Raw genomic sequence first — 16,273 nt, 5'->3', positions numbered from 1 at the left:
GCGTGACTGATCAGCAGCCTAACCTTGGTTTTTAAATTAAAAGTATATTATCCAATTCTGAATCATAATCCAATGTTCACTTGATATCATAATCATAGTCACCTGATGATCATTATTCTCAGTTTTGTTATTGTGACTTGCTGAGCTAGTTAGCTCATTTGTGCGATGTTGTTTATATTCTTTCCAGTTAAAAAGGAACCAGTTGGTAGCGAGGATCCCCAGTCCAGCGCGAGAGCTAGGGGTTCAGGTTGAGGAAGTTGAGCTAGTAGGCTTCTTTTGGGATAATTTAAGTTTGTAAAAGTTTGTAATAATGTTTGATACTCAGTGTGAGTTTGAAATAGTTGGGATTTGAACGGTTTGTAATATATTAGTGTGTTGGCTTGTGTGCATACTTTAACCTGTTGCGGTCCATGGTGGTTGATAAGTAGGGTCACTGCATATATTATTATTATTTTTATCTTGGTTATAAGCAGGTTATAATTAAGGTGTATGTGTGTGGACCCCAAACTTCTGACCCGGGTTTGGAGGGCGCCACAGGTTGGTATCAGAGCTACAGGTTATAAGTCACTGACACAAGCCTAGGTTAACGGGGATGGGTAGAGGGTTAAGATTAGAAGTAAGGCATAGGATGAGAGAACGTTGAGAGGGTGAGTGCTTCTGTATATCAGGTATTAGTATAGTTTGCGTTATGGAACGAGATTCTTATATTACGATATGATTTCAGATAGCAGAGATGGCCGACTCTTTTATCCCTGTATCAGCTGATCATTCAGAGCCTTCAGATTGGAGTGCCGTTTTCGGATCCATGTCCTGTTGTTCCACTAGCATTGGCTATTCTACCTCCACCGGTGTTGCAGCCCGTACCACTGCAGGCTATTCCACCTCCAGGCGTGAGGCCACCTATCAGAGGACCCCCACCAGCTGATTCAGATTCCACTGGGCATTCAGTAGCGAGTGCCCCATTCCAGTCTACATTGCCCCCAGTTCCTTATTACCGGTATGAGGCTCTTCTGTTGGAGCGTGATTCCTTGTTGGCTCAGATCAGAGAGTTACAGCATATCATCAGGACTACAGATGTTGATCGTGGTGTGAGGGAGCTTCGAGAGGAGATTCATGTGACACGGAGGGTTCTTGAGGCTAGGCTACATGGAGCTACACTACCTGGCAGAGGCCCTGATGCACTGATGGGCTGGGCTACTGAGGTGATGGAAGACTTTGAGAGGCTGGCAGGACCAGAGTTTCCTTGGAGCTGAGTTAGAGATTCAGAGATGGAGATGCGGAGCAGTGTTGTATGGTTATATAGTATGTACAGTAGTGTGTAGTGTGTATCAGTAGACTTTTGAGTTGTATTTATAGACTAGCTATGCTGACTAGTGAGTAGGTTGTTATACCCTTTTTGCTTTTACTTTCGAAGCGTCTTTACGCTTGTACTACCCTAAAACTTTTGATCTATATATATATCAGTACCTTTTTCCTTTCCAGCCCTGTCATTTATTTTATTGCACCTGTTTTACTTTACCTTATTTATTGCACCAGTTATACCCTGTGATGCCATGTACCCTGTTTTCCATAACTGTTTATATTCTGTAAAGAAGCATGCAATTTACTTAGTTACAACTGTTTTAAAAAAAAGAGATATTCCTGTTTTACAAAACTTTTCTTTTATGCAAATATTTGATTTAAAAGCTAAATAAATTGATTGATTCTTTACAGAAAATGCCTCCTAAAAGAAATACCCGCACCAACACCAGAAATGAAGAAACCAACAACAACAACAATCAAGATGATACAAACCCGAATGTGAACCCAGGACCTATGGACCCAGCAGTAGCCCAGATTCTTTAAATCTTGGCCCAACAAACAGTTCACCTAGCACAACAACAACAAAGACAGACCAATCCCCAGGTAACCTTCAAAACTTTTCAGGCAATAAACCCACCAGAATTCAAGGGTTCCTTAGAGCCAATTGAAGCAAATGTTTGGTTAAAGGAAATAGAGAAGGCATTTGTCTTAGTGAAAGTGAAGGAGGAACAGAAGGTTGAGTTTGCAAGTTATTATCTGAAGAATGAAGCCACCTATTGGTGGGAGATGGTGAAGACATTGGAAGGTACGGATGTTATTACTTGGGAAAGGTTCAAGGAATTGTTTCTAGAAAAGTATTTTCCTCAGTTTGTTCAGGATCAAATGGAGCTGAAGTTTTTAGAGTTAAAGCAAGGGAATATGTCGGTAACAGATTATGAGGGGAAGTTTGAGGAATTGTCAAGGTATGTGCCGTCGTATGTTGATACTGATAGAAAGAAAGCTAAGAGATTCCAGCAAGGCTTGAAGCCATGGATCAGAGGGAAGGTAGCTATTTTTGAATTGGAGACTTATGCAGGAGTAGTACAGAAGGCTATGATCGCAGAGACAGAGAGTGAGATGTTCCAGAAAGATAAGGAAAGCAAGAAAAGGAAAGTTGAGGGAAGTGAGGGTCAGTCACAAACAGGGAAGTTTCCAAACTTCAAGAAGGGCAAGTTCCAGCCAGGGAGAAATTTTAATTTCAGAAGACAAAATGCAGGAGACGGAGGACAGGGCAATCGTCCAGCTAATGTAAATCAGCCGAATCAGTTGAGATTAACTTTTCCAGATTGTCAAGTTTGTGGAAAGAAGCATGGAGGAGTTTGTAACAAGTTGAATGTGGTATGTTTTAAATGCAACCAGAAAGGGCACTATTCAAGGGAGTGCCGGAATCAGCCAGCAAATAAGGATCAGCCTATCCGGAATCCAGCAGTGAAGGTTCCAGCCATTGGATTTACATGCTTTAAATGTGGGAAGCCAGGACATATGGCCAGGGATTGCAAGACACCAGCCCCAGTCAGTAATGCATTGAGGATTATGGGATCTACCCCAACCGTGAATGAGACTCCAAGGGCTAGAGTTTTTGACATGTCGGTGAAGGATGCGATCCAGGATACGGATGTCGTGGTAGGTACGCTTAATGTGAATTCTTTATGTGCCAAAGTGTTAATAGATTCGGGAGCAACTCGATCGTCTGTTTCACAAGACTTTGTTAGTAAATTAAATTATCCAGTTGAATACTTAAATGAAATAATGACTGTGGAATTAGCAAATCAAGAACGTGTAACTGTGAACCAAGTTTGTGGAAATTGTGAGGTTGAGATTTCCGGTAGTAAGTTTTGTGTAGATTTGATACCATTTAAGTTAGGAGAATTTGATGTAATATTAGGGATGGATTGGTTATCTAAGCATGATGCTCAGATAGATGTCGGAATAAGAAAGTCATGGTGAAAGCGCCAGACGAAAGAATAGTAACGTTCAAAGGTCAGAAACAAGTAAAGAAGTTCTTAACAATGATTCAAGCCAAGAAATTATTATGACAAGGATGTGAACATTTCGTAGCATATGTAATCGACAGGAGTCAGGAGCCAGCAAAACTTGAAGATATTCCAGTAGTGAATGAATTCCCAGACGTATTTCCCGACGAATTACCAGGACTTCCTCCAGATAGAGAAATTGAATTTGCGATCGACTTAGAACCTAGAACAGAACCGGTGTCCAAAGCCCCGTACAGAATGGCGCCTGTTGAGATGAAGGAGCTAGCAAGGCAATTGGAAGAATTGTTAGAGAAAGGAGTAATTAGACCTAGCGTATCCCCGTGGGGAGCCCCGGTATTATTTGTCAAGAAGAAAGATGGAAGCATGAGACTGTGCATTGACTATAGGGAGCTCAATAAGCTGACAATCAAGAACAAGTATCCGTTACCCAGAATCGATGATTTGTTTGACCAATTGAAGGGAGCAAGTATTTCTCCAAAATTGATTTAAGATCGGGATATCATCAACTAAAGATCAAGCCAGAAGATATACCAAAGACAGCTTTCAGAACAAGGTATGGGCATTATGAATTTCTAGTGATGTCTTTTGGATTGACCAACGCCCCAACAGCGTTTATGGATCTGATGAATAGAATTTTCAAAGAGTATTTGGATAAGTTTGTTATTATGTTTATAGACGATATTTTAATCTATTCCAAGACGAAAGAGGATCATGCGAAACATGTGAGAACGGGTTTGGAGATTTTAAGGAAGAAGAAGTTATATGCTAAACTGTCGAAGTGTGAGTTTTGGCTACAGGAAGTTCAGTTCTTAGGACACATAGTCAGTAATGAAGGGATCAAAGTGGACCCGGCAAAGATCGAAGCAATTACGAATTGGGAGAGACCGAGAACACCCACTGAGGTAAGAAGTTTCCTAGGATTAGCGGGATATTATCGTCGATTTGTTCAGAATTTCTCAAGGATTGCCACATCATTAACAAAGCTTACACGAAAGAATGAAAAGTTTATATGGAACGACAAGTGCGAAGAAAGTTTTCAAGAATTAAAGCAGAGATTAATCACGGCACCTGTTTTGTCACTTCCAGACGATCAAGGGAATTTCGTAATTTATAGCGATGCTTCTCATAAGGGACTAGGATGTGTTCTTATGCAGCACGACAAGGTGATTGCTTATGCGTCAAGACAATTGAAACCACACGAACAGAAATACCCTACTCATGACTTGGAGCTAGCAGCTATAGTTTTTGCTTTGAAAATTTGGAGACATTATTTGTATGGAGAAAAGTGTGAGATTTTCACGGATCACAAAAGTTTGAAATATATATTTACCCAGAAGGAACTTAATATGAGGCAAAGAAGATGGTTAGAATTGATCAAGGATTAGGATTGCTCGATTAATTATCATCCCGGTAAGGCGAACGTTGTAGCAGATGCGTTAAGTCGGAAGGAAAGGTTAAATGTGTTATCTGTACCTGAAGAAATATATAAAGAATTTCAGAAATTAGAATTGGAGGTTAGAGTTTGCAAGCCTGAGGAAGCAAAAGTATACAGTATGATTTTCCAACCGGAGTTATTGGAGAAAATAAAGAAATGCCAGAAAGAGGTAATGGATCAAGATATAAATAGTTTGGTAGGTGAGGAATTATGCACGCAACAAGATGATCAAGGTATTCTTAGGTTTTCTTCAAGAGTTTGGATTCCACCAGTGACGGAGTTAAAGAATGAAATTTTACAAGAGGCACATAGTTCAAGATATTCCATCCATCCAGGGAGTACCAAAATGTACAGAGATTTAAAGAAGAATTATTGGTGGCCAAATATGAAGAGGGAAATTGCGGAATGGGTTAGCAAATGTTATACCTGTCAGAGAGTTAAAGCGGAGCATCAGAGACCAAGTGGATTGCTACAGCCATTGGAGATTCCAGAATGGAAGTGGGAACATATTACCATGGATTTCATAGTTGGATTACCAAGGACAAGGGCTAATCATGATGCCATTTGGGTTATAGTGGATAGACTTACCAAGTCAGCTCATTTTCTGCCTATAAATGAAAGATTTTCGCTCGACAAATTAGTCCATATGTACCTAAAAGAAATTGTAGTACGTCATGGAGTTCCAGTGTCTATCGTATCTGATCGAGATCCAAGGTTTAATTCAAGATTTTGGAAGAGTTTTCAAGAATGTTTGGGAACAAAATTGAATATGAGTACGGCCTATCACCCGCAGACGGACGGCCAAAGTGAAAGAACAATCCAGACAATCGAGGACATGCTACGTGTTTGTGCTATTGATTTCAAAGGAAGTTGGGACGAGCATTTACCCCTGGTAGAATTTGCTTATAACAACAGTTATCACGCCAGCATTGGGATGCCACCTTATGAAGCCCTTTATGGACGCAAATGTAGATCTCCATTATATTGGGACGAAATAGGAGAACGCAAAATACTCGGACCTGAATTGGTACAGCAGACAAAGGAAGTTGTTGAACTTATCCAGAAAAGATTAATAGCCGCACAAAATCGTCAGAGGAAGTATGCAGACCAGTCAAGGAAAGACATGGAATTTGAAGAAGGGAGCTTGGTATTATTGAAAGTATCACCGTGGAAAGGACTAACGAGGTTTGGGAAGAAAGGGAAGCTAAGCCCAAGATATGTCGGACCTTTTGAGATCCTAAAGAGCGTTGGCAAAGTCGCTTACGAATTGGCGTTACCTCCGCACATGGAGCACATTCACTATGTTTTTCATGTATCGATGCTCAAGAAATATAATCCAGACTCCAGGCATGTAATAGAATATGAGCCAATAGAGCTTCAGGCAGATTTATCATATGTAGAGAATCCAATAGAGATTTTAGAGGAAAGAGAGAAAGTATTGAGGAATAAAGTGATAAAGTTAGTAAGAGTATTGTGGAGAAAGCCAAAGGTTGAAGAGTCAACCTGGGAGTTAGAAAGTGATATGAGAGAAAAGTACCCTCATTTGTTTTCTTAGGAGATTCTGAGGACAGAATCCTTTTAAGGGGGGAAGGATGTAATATCCGGGATATAACGTGTAATTATTTTTTTTACTATTAAATAATTAATATGTGTGTTCAGTATCTATTCTATGAGTTAATTGTTAAGTGATATATGTACTTGAATATTCAAAAATAATATTAATTGAGTATTTTAATTTTTATATGTCCAAAATAAAATATAGATAATTGTTATATCTTCCTAATTATTTTTATGTTGATTTATAGATTTATAAGAATCATATGAAAATTTTAAAATCTTTTTCTGGGAAATTAAAATCTATTTTATAAAAACGGGAACCAACCGACGTCAACCGTCGTTACGATTTTGGAACCCGAAACTCTTCCGAGAACTCCTTCCTAACCTAATTGTAATATTCCGAGCATTTTCCATATTTCGACTTTTTCGATCTGGCGTACGGTTTGTCCTGCACGGGTCCCGGCATAACATTTTCGATACAATATTCGTTTCGGTAAATTAATAAAACCCGTATTTTCGATAAACGGGAGCTTTTTATTAAACTATCCCAATTATCACTTCGTAGTACGTGTAACTGGGTGCTGAGACCAAGACCGCCGTACAAGTTGTACTGATTTGGATAATTATCCCGAAAACCGATACCGTTTGGATCAGTTTTTATGAATAAACGTACCATTTTATATCCGGAATGATCCAACGGGATACTAATTTTCCGTAATTATAAATAGCCTTTTACCGTATTTTATTTCGTATCAAAATCATTTGCAGACAGATAAATATATAATTTTACAGAGAAAAATCATATATTCATAAACCTTTCTGAGAATCAAACCACAAATTCAAGGCGTTAGTGAAATCCGTTTGAAAAGTTGGAGTAACCGATTTGAAGGTTTCAAGGAGTACTATCAGATTCTAAGCTTGGTTTCACTGCAGAATCAAAGGTTGAATTTCTAAAAATTTAATTATTTTCGAATTTATTTTATTAAAAATATGAATTTTTGTTCGGATGATTGTTTGTATGATTTGATGATTGCATGTTGTAGAGCTTGTTTTCCTGATGATTTTCATATATCATACGTCTGATTTGGAGTTCAATAACATGTTCAAATTTGAGTTTGATTTTCGAATTTTAAAATTAGGGTTTATAACCCGTATGAATGTTCTTAATTGAAATTTGGGGGTTTCTTATACTGTGATAGATTGATGTTGTGATATAGTGGATTGTGTTCTCTGTGAAATTAGCAATCTAGTCGTATAAGTTTCATGAACCAACGAGGTCTGTAGAGAAGGGAGTTGTGTTTTGAAGTTTTCCGATGTTCGCCGGAAACTGGGAAATTTCACGGCCAAATTCCGGCCAACTCAGGGATTGTTAGGTTGTTTTGACTGCATGGTTGTGTTCCTGGTGTTGTGTAGATGTGATCTGGAGCTTGTGGCAAGGTGAGGAGGCCGGAATCGTGTTCTCCGGCCACCCCTGTGTTTTTCGGCGACTGGACTGTAAAAATTGCAGTTTGGTCCCTGAAGTTTTGGGGACGATGCAGTTTGGTCCCTGTAGTTTCCAGACTTTGCAAAAATAGGATTCCTGTTTTAAAATATTTAAAAATCATATTTCCTATTTATTTTTATTATAAAAATTCGTTTTTAATTTCTGAAAATTCTAAAAATTATTATTTTAATTCCGAAAATTATTTTTAATTCACAAATAAATCTGAATTAATTATTTAATTAATTTCAGTTAATTTTTAATTGATTAATTAGTCAATTATTTCGAAAATTAATTGATTAATTGATTTAATTAATTATTAATTGATTTTTAATTAATTATTTAGTTAGATTTAATTATTAAAATGATTTAAAAATTCTGAAAAATAGTTTCGAGCTTTAAAATATTATTCTAAATTATTTTCAAGGCTCGATAATTATTCTAAAATTGTTTCGGAGCCAGAATTGGCCAACCGAACCCTGTTTATTAATCTGAAATTGATCTAACGACCCGTTTTAATTCCGAAAAATGTTTTAAAAATTATTTTAAATACCCGAAAGCACATTTATGACCTAAGACTTCTTTATAAATGATATGTCATTGCTTACGTGATATATTATGTGTTATACGTGACATGTGGTTTGACTATCGGTCTATATATGCGGTGTTTACTTCGTTATTGCGTAGATTTCAATCCGTTAATCAGATTTGGGTAAAACGAAGGGTAGATAAAAGTGTGCGTTGAATAGAATCTTGTGAGTTGATGATTGATAGATGCTTATGATATGTGAGCAGAAGAGGCAAGGCGTAGGAAAGGGAAACAGATAGTTGAGGAATAAGACGGTTGTGATTGGAAGCGAGTACAGAGTAGTAAGCTAATACCAGGCAAGTGTTCTGAACTTTCTCGAGATATTGAAATTCTTGATAGTCTTGTTGACATTGCAAGTGCTTTGAAGCACGGAAACCTAAACCCTGATTTCAGTTATTGTTCTTGAGCCATAAACCATATTCTTTCTAAACCATTGATTATTGTAAACCCAAACTCGAACCTCAAGTATACGATACTATTCTATAAATACATGCAAACAAAATCCCGAACACTGAACTGAATTACTTGTACATTCAACCATTGTATCCTATGCTTTGAGAGCCCAAATCTTTGAAACCCTGAAATATTGATTCTTTTGTTATCCAATTCTTTCATTTCCCAGCATTCAAGCTTGTAAACTACTTTATTGACCCTTACAAAGATTGAAACCCTTTCATTATTAAACACTCATTATTGTTAATAATTCTGGTTATTGTTTATTATTGCATATTCTGTTATTATGTTAGAATTGAATTGTTTTTATAAAATTGTGGACCAGATTCGTGGTCAGACCATATAATGGTCAAGTTAGGCCAATGTGTGCCTTGGATCCAGTAGTTAGAGCAATGCTGTGTGCCTTGCTCGGGGTTAGTGCGTGACTGATCAGCAGCCTAACCTTGGTTTTTAAATTAAAAGTATATTATCCAATTCTGAATCATAATCCAATGTTCACTTGATATCATAATCATAGTCACCTGATGATCATTATTCTCAGTTTTGTTATTGTGACTTGCTGAGCTAGTTAGCTCATTTGTGCGATGTTGTTTATATTCTTTCCAGTTAAAAAGGAACCAGTTGGTAGCGAGGATCCCCAGTCCAGCGCGAGAGCTAGGGGTTCAGGTTGAGGAAGTTGAGCTAGTAGGCTTCTTTTGGGATAATTTAAGTTTGTAAGAGTTTGTAATAATGTTTGATACTCAGTGTGAGTTTGAAATAGTTGGGATTTGAACGGTTTGTAATATATTAGTGTGTTGGCTTGTGTGCATACTTTAACCTGTTGCGGTCCGTGGTGGTTGATAAGTAGGGTCACTGCATATATTATTATTATTTTTATCTTGGTTATAAGCAGATTATAATTAAGGTGTATGTGTGTGGACCCCAAACTTCTGACCCGGGTTTGGAGGGCGCCACAACTCCCAGTTCCTTGCAAAGGACCAATAACTCAGGGGGAGTTTCAACTAATCAACACTCAATCTCACATCATGACAACACTGAGGCCACCTCATCTAGAGCTAATCTACCACCTCAAAGGAAATGGACCAAGAATCATCCCTTTGAACTAATCATTGGTGATGTAACTTTTAAGGTGCAAACTAGAAGGGCTACTCAAGATGAATGTCTATACAGTAGTTTTCTATCACAGGAGGAACCTAAGAGGATGAAAATGGCATTGTCATAAGGAATAAAGCTAAATTGGTTGCCAAGGGCTACTCTCAACAAGAGGGAATAGATTTTGATGAGACATTTGCTCCTGTTGCAAGACTTGAAGTTATCAGAATTTTTCTAGCCTATGCAGCCCATGCCAATTTCAAAGTCTATCAAATGGATGTCAAGAGTGCATTTCTGAATGGAGAATTGTAGGAAGAAGTCTATGTGAGTCAACCTCCAGGGTTTGAAGATCCAAGTTTTCCAGACCATGTGTATTATCTGTTGAAAGCACTCTATGGACTAAAGCAAGCACCAAGAGCCTGGTATGAGACTTTGTCAAAATTTCTTCTAGATAATCACTTCACTAGAGGTACTGTTGACAAAACTCTTTTCCTTAGAAATGTTAATGGCTCTACAATACTTGTTCAAATTTATGTAGATGATATTATAGTTGTTTCTACAGATCATAAACTTTGTAAAAAGTTTGCTAATTTAATGCAAAGTAAATATGAGATGAGCATGATGGGAGAACTAACTTATTTTCTTGGTTTACAAGTTAAACAAGTTAGTAGTGGAATTTTCATTAGTCAAACTAAATATATTTATGATCTTTTAAAGAAGTTTGACTTAATGGAATGTTCATCTGCAAAAACTCCTATGGCTACTGCCACTAAGCTTGAATTAAACAAGGCTGAAAAGTCTGTGGACATTACAAGTTTAGTATGTTAGTTTGATGATAAGTTAAATAAAACACTTAAGTAAAAATCTAGTATTTGTAGCCTCAACGGATAAGATCACTTTGGCTATCCGTTGATGGAGTAGCTTTACTTAGAAATAAGTTTAGAATTGTAGCACATTTCAGTCTTTGTAAATGAGTTATAATTCTTAGAAGTTGTAGGAAATTATAAGTCATGTTGACTACTAGTGGATATGCAAATAGGAGGGCTAATTGTAAATATTTCATGCCTTATAATTTTGTATAAATGAAGTAGTATCAACTGATAAATTAAAGACCTTCAACGGATGAGAAACAAAGCCTCAACGGATGTCTTTAAAGCTTCAACGGATAACATCCATCAACGGATGAGTGCATAAACGGATAAAGCTTCAACTGCTAAAGCATCAACGGATAAAGCCACCAACGGATGAAAGCTTCAACGGATGCTCAGTTTTATAGCAGTTGATAGTGATAATTCATAAGCTGACAGAGGCACATGGGTTGACAGAGACAATTGGAATGTGGTAGCCTCTTGGAGGAATCAAGAAAAAACAACATTTCCATTCTGGTGCAAACAAGGAAGTATTCAAAGATTTTCAGATTATCTTAGATTGCATTGGAAGAATAAATGAAGAAGAAACATGTGAAGAACTATTTTATAATTGTATTTTATCTTTGTCTTCACTTGAAATACTTGGTGATATATAAACCAAGTTGCAGCTAGTAATTAGGTGTGAATTTTCCAGAGCTGTTTAGAAAAATTTAGAGAGAAAATCATCTAGTTTGTACTAGGAAGCAGCTGTGAACAATTCTTTGTATCACAGATTTTCTGAAATACACATCTCTGGTGTAACAACAAATCCACCAGAAAAGTTTTTAAAGCCTCTGTGTCCTTTACATTTGTGTTTTGAATATACATCTGTCTGCACTTGCTTAAAGCAATTCACACACATCTGTTCATCATACACTTAGCTTTTGAAACTGCTCAACACTTGAGAAAGTTTTGAGATTTACATTCACCCCCCCTTCTGTAAATCTCATTGTTAGTTCCTTGGGAATAACATCAATTTACGTGATTCCTCAATCAAAAAATAAACTTTTATATATAAATCGACTCTAAGAAACCTACTGAAGCTATTGACACCATCAAAACAATCCAACAATCAGTCAATAAGAAACCCTTAATTCGGGAGATAAACCCTAAATTACGAATTTACAAATTACTAATCGTTTGAATGATTTGATGGCATAAACAGAAAGAGCATGAAAACCTAAGTATTTTGGTTACTCATACTTCGAATTCTGAAATCTGCATCACCCTCAAATGATCGATTGATTCTCAAGAACACCAAGAACACTTTTTCAAAGAATTTTCAGAAAATCAAACCTTAATTACTACATGATATTGAACTCTATATTTGAAGTATAATATATGAAATTGACCAGAAAAACATGCTCTACAACATGGAATCATCAAAACACTCAAATAATCACGTCTGCAAAAATTCATATTTTATTCCCTAAATAATTCGAATTAAAATAATGAAATAAGAAAAATACCTTGATTCCTGGGAAAAAACTGATGATTGATTCAGAAAGAAGATTTCGAGAGCTTCGTTTTGATATGCTGCACGCCCGAATCGGAGTTCTATAACGCCTTCGCTTGTACGATTGATTCTCAGGAACGTATCGATTTCTAGGGTTTTTCTCTGTATATACAATATTTTTATTGGTTGCAAATGAATAAACGAAATAAATGAAATAAGAAATAGGCTATTTATATTTACGGAATATTGGTTCATTCTGGATCATTTTGGATCGATAAATTAGTTTCTTAGCTGCTAAGTAACTGCAAAATGATCCAAAAATAGATTACTTAGCCGCTAAGTAACTATAAAAACGATACAATTTAATACCATATTTGGATAATTACCAAAATTGGGCTTCTTATAAAATACTATATACGAAAATAATGTAAAAATATCCTGTCTCTCGAGAATACGGGTTTTGTTGATTTATCGAAATAACTATTGTATCGAAAATTGTACGCCAAGATGCGTACGGGTCAAACCGTAATCCGGATTGAAAAAGTCAAAACACGAAAAATATCTGGAATTACCAGATTAGGTTAGGAAGGAGTTTTTAGAAGAGTTTCGGGTTGTAAAAACGCAAAAACAGTTGAAGTCGGACGATTCTCGGCTTTATAAAATAATTTTGTAATTATTCAGAAAATAATTAATAATACATAAATCAATATAAAATCATATAACAATCCAAAAATTGCCAGAAAAATACCTTAATTATCTATATTTTATTTTGGACATATAAAAATTAACATACTCAAAGAATATCATATATAAACATTCAAAGCATTAACTCCAATTACCATATAATTCACTAAAATTAATATAAAATCACATAAATAATTCCAAATAATTATAATAATAATATTTGAAAATATGGGATATTACAATAATGGACCAAGATATCAATCGTTTGATAAGAGAAGAGTTATGTACTCAAAAGGATGATCAAGGTATTCTCAGATTTTCTTTCAGAATTTGGATTCAACCAGTGGTAGAATTGAATAATGAAATTCTACAGGAAGCTCACAATTCAAAGTATTCCATTCATCCGGGAAGTATCAAGATGTACAGAGATTTAAAAGAGAATTATTGTTGGCCAGACATGAAAAGAAAAATTGCGGAATGGGTTAGCAAATGTTATACGTGTCAGAGAGTTAAGGCGGAGCACCAGAGACCAAGCAGATTGTTACAACCACTAAAGATTCTATAATGGAAGTGGGAGCACATTGTTATGGATTTTATAGTTGGCTTACCAAGAACGAAAGCGAACCACAATGCTATTTGGGTTATAGTGGACATACTAACCAAATCAGCTCATTTCTTGCCTATCAATGAAAGATTTTCACTGGACAAGTTGGTTCACATGTATTTAAAAGAAATAGTAGTTCATCACGGAGTCCCTGTGTATATTGTATCGGATCGAGATCCACGATTTTATTCAAGATTTTGGAAAAGTTTTCAAGAATGTTAGGGAACTAAGTTAAACATGAGTACGGCTTATCATCGCAGACTGACGGCCAAAGCGAGAGAACAATCCAAATAATTGAAGACATGTTACGTGTTTGTGCCATTGATTTCAAAGGAAATTGGGATGAGCATTTGCCCTTAGTGGAATTTTCTTACAATAATAGTTATCATGCCAGTATCGGAATGCCTCCGTATGAAGCTCTTTATGGACGCAAATGTCGATCACCTGTATATTGGGACGAAGTCGGAGAACGTAAGATACTTGGATCCGAATTGGTACAGCAGACAAAGGAAGTTGTTGAGGTTATTCAAAAAAGGCTAATTGCAGCACAAGATCGTTAGAGAAAATACACAGATCAATCCAGGAAGGACAAGTGTAACATCCGGGAAAATAACGTGTAATTATTTTATCAATAAATAATTGTTAAATGATTATTATGTGATTCTTGGTAAATTATCTTATGATTGATGTTGATATGTGAATGTATATATGTGATAAAGTATAAGTATGTTAATTTTATTATGTTCAGAATAAAATATAGATAATTATGGTATTTTTCTGGTAATTTTTGGAGTGTTATATGACTTTATATTGATTTATGAATTTATTAATTATTTTATGAATAATTACAAAATTATTTTATAAAGTCGGGAATCGTCCAACCTCAACCGTTTATACATTTTTACAACCCGAAACTCTTCCGAAAACTCTTTCCTAACCTAATCTGGTAATTCCAGACATTTTTCGTGTTTTAATTTTTTCGATCCGGATTACGGTTTGACCCGTACGTGTCCCGGCGCAAAAATTTCCGATACGATAATCATTTCGATAAAGCAACAAAACTCGTATTCTCAAAAGACGGGATAATATTACATTATTTTCGTATAAAGTGTTTTATAAGAAGCACGGTTTGGATAATTATCCAATACGGGTATCAAATCGGATCATTTTTGTAGTTACTTAGCGGGTAAGTAACTAATTTATCGATCCAAAATGAACCAATATTCCATAAATATAAATAGCCTTTTTCTTATTTCGTTTTATTCATATAACCATAATCAATCAGTATAGATATAGAAAATACAGAGAAAACCCTAATTATTTGTTACGTTCTTGAAAATCAAACTCTCGAACGAAGCAATTATCGAACTCCGATTCGGGCATGCCATATATCAAATCGAAGCTCTCGAAAAGTACTTTGTGAATCAATCAACCATTTTAGTGCAGAAATCAAGGTGACTTTCTTATTTATTTATTTTAATTTGAATTATTTGATAATTAAAATATGAATTTTTGTTCTTGATGTTATTGGTATGATTTGATCACTTAATCTTGTAGATAATTTCTTCCTGGTCATTTTGGTATATTATATGACTAATTTGGAGTTCAATAACATGTTCAAATTGATGTTTGATTTTCGGATTTTAAAACTAGGGTTTATAGCTTTGAATGTTCTTAATTGAAATTTGGGAGTTTTTGATTTGAGGGTTATTAGTTAAAATTGATTATTCCAGTTTGTAGATCGTGAAAAGAAGAATTTATTGATATATATATGATGAAAGAATGATACCTTGAAGGCCTTGGTCGGAAAATCGACCGTGGCGGCGGCGGAAAATTCAGATGAATTTTCTGGCCGATTCAATGATTGTTTGGTTGTTCTGTGTCTGCAGAGGAGTTCCTGGGAATAAAAGCTATAATTCAGGTTAAGTTGGGGTTGATATGGGTTATTTTACAGTTCACCGGAAAGCTTGGGACCGCCGGCAATGGCGATCGTCGGCGGGAGGGTGGGGAAGACAGCAAAATTGCGGTTTGACCCCCCGGACTTGTTCGGTTTTGCAAAACGGTCCCTAGCTTTTCCAGAAAATCCAAAAAGTATATTCTTGTTTTAGTTATTTACAAAAATGATATTTTCTTTTTACAATTATTTTCAGAAAATGTTTTTATTTATTTTAAATTCCAAAAATCAATATATTTAATTATGAAAATTGTTTTTAATTTTAAAATAAATCTTAATTAATTAATTAATTAATTTTAGTTGATAACTAATTATTTAATCAGTCAATTAATTTAAACTAATTGATTATTTAGATTTAATTATTTATTTTGATTTAAAAATTCCGAAAAATAGTTTCGAGTTTTAAAATATTATTTAAAATTATTTTTAAAGCTCGATAAATATTATAAAATTATTTTAAAGTCGGGTTTGGGTGTTCGAACCCTATTATTTAATTATAAAATGAATCGGGGACTCGTTTAATTCCGAAAAATGTTCAAAAATTTGTAATAAATAGACCGTTCGCCCGTTTGGTACGAAACGAACGCCTCTAGACTTAGAAAAATATTTTGCTTTCAATAAAAATACTTTCGCAGCCTAATTTCTTTTGTATCAAAATATCATTTGTTTTGCAAATCGTTCTGAATCAATTATTGATCGATAAATAATCTTTTTGACCCGATTTCA

The sequence above is a fragment of the Apium graveolens genome, chromosome 3 (assembly GCF_009905375.1).
Source record: "Apium graveolens cultivar Ventura chromosome 3, ASM990537v1, whole genome shotgun sequence".
Taxonomy (NCBI): domain Eukaryota; kingdom Viridiplantae; phylum Streptophyta; class Magnoliopsida; order Apiales; family Apiaceae; genus Apium; species Apium graveolens.
This window is presented reverse-complemented; position numbering follows the sequence as displayed.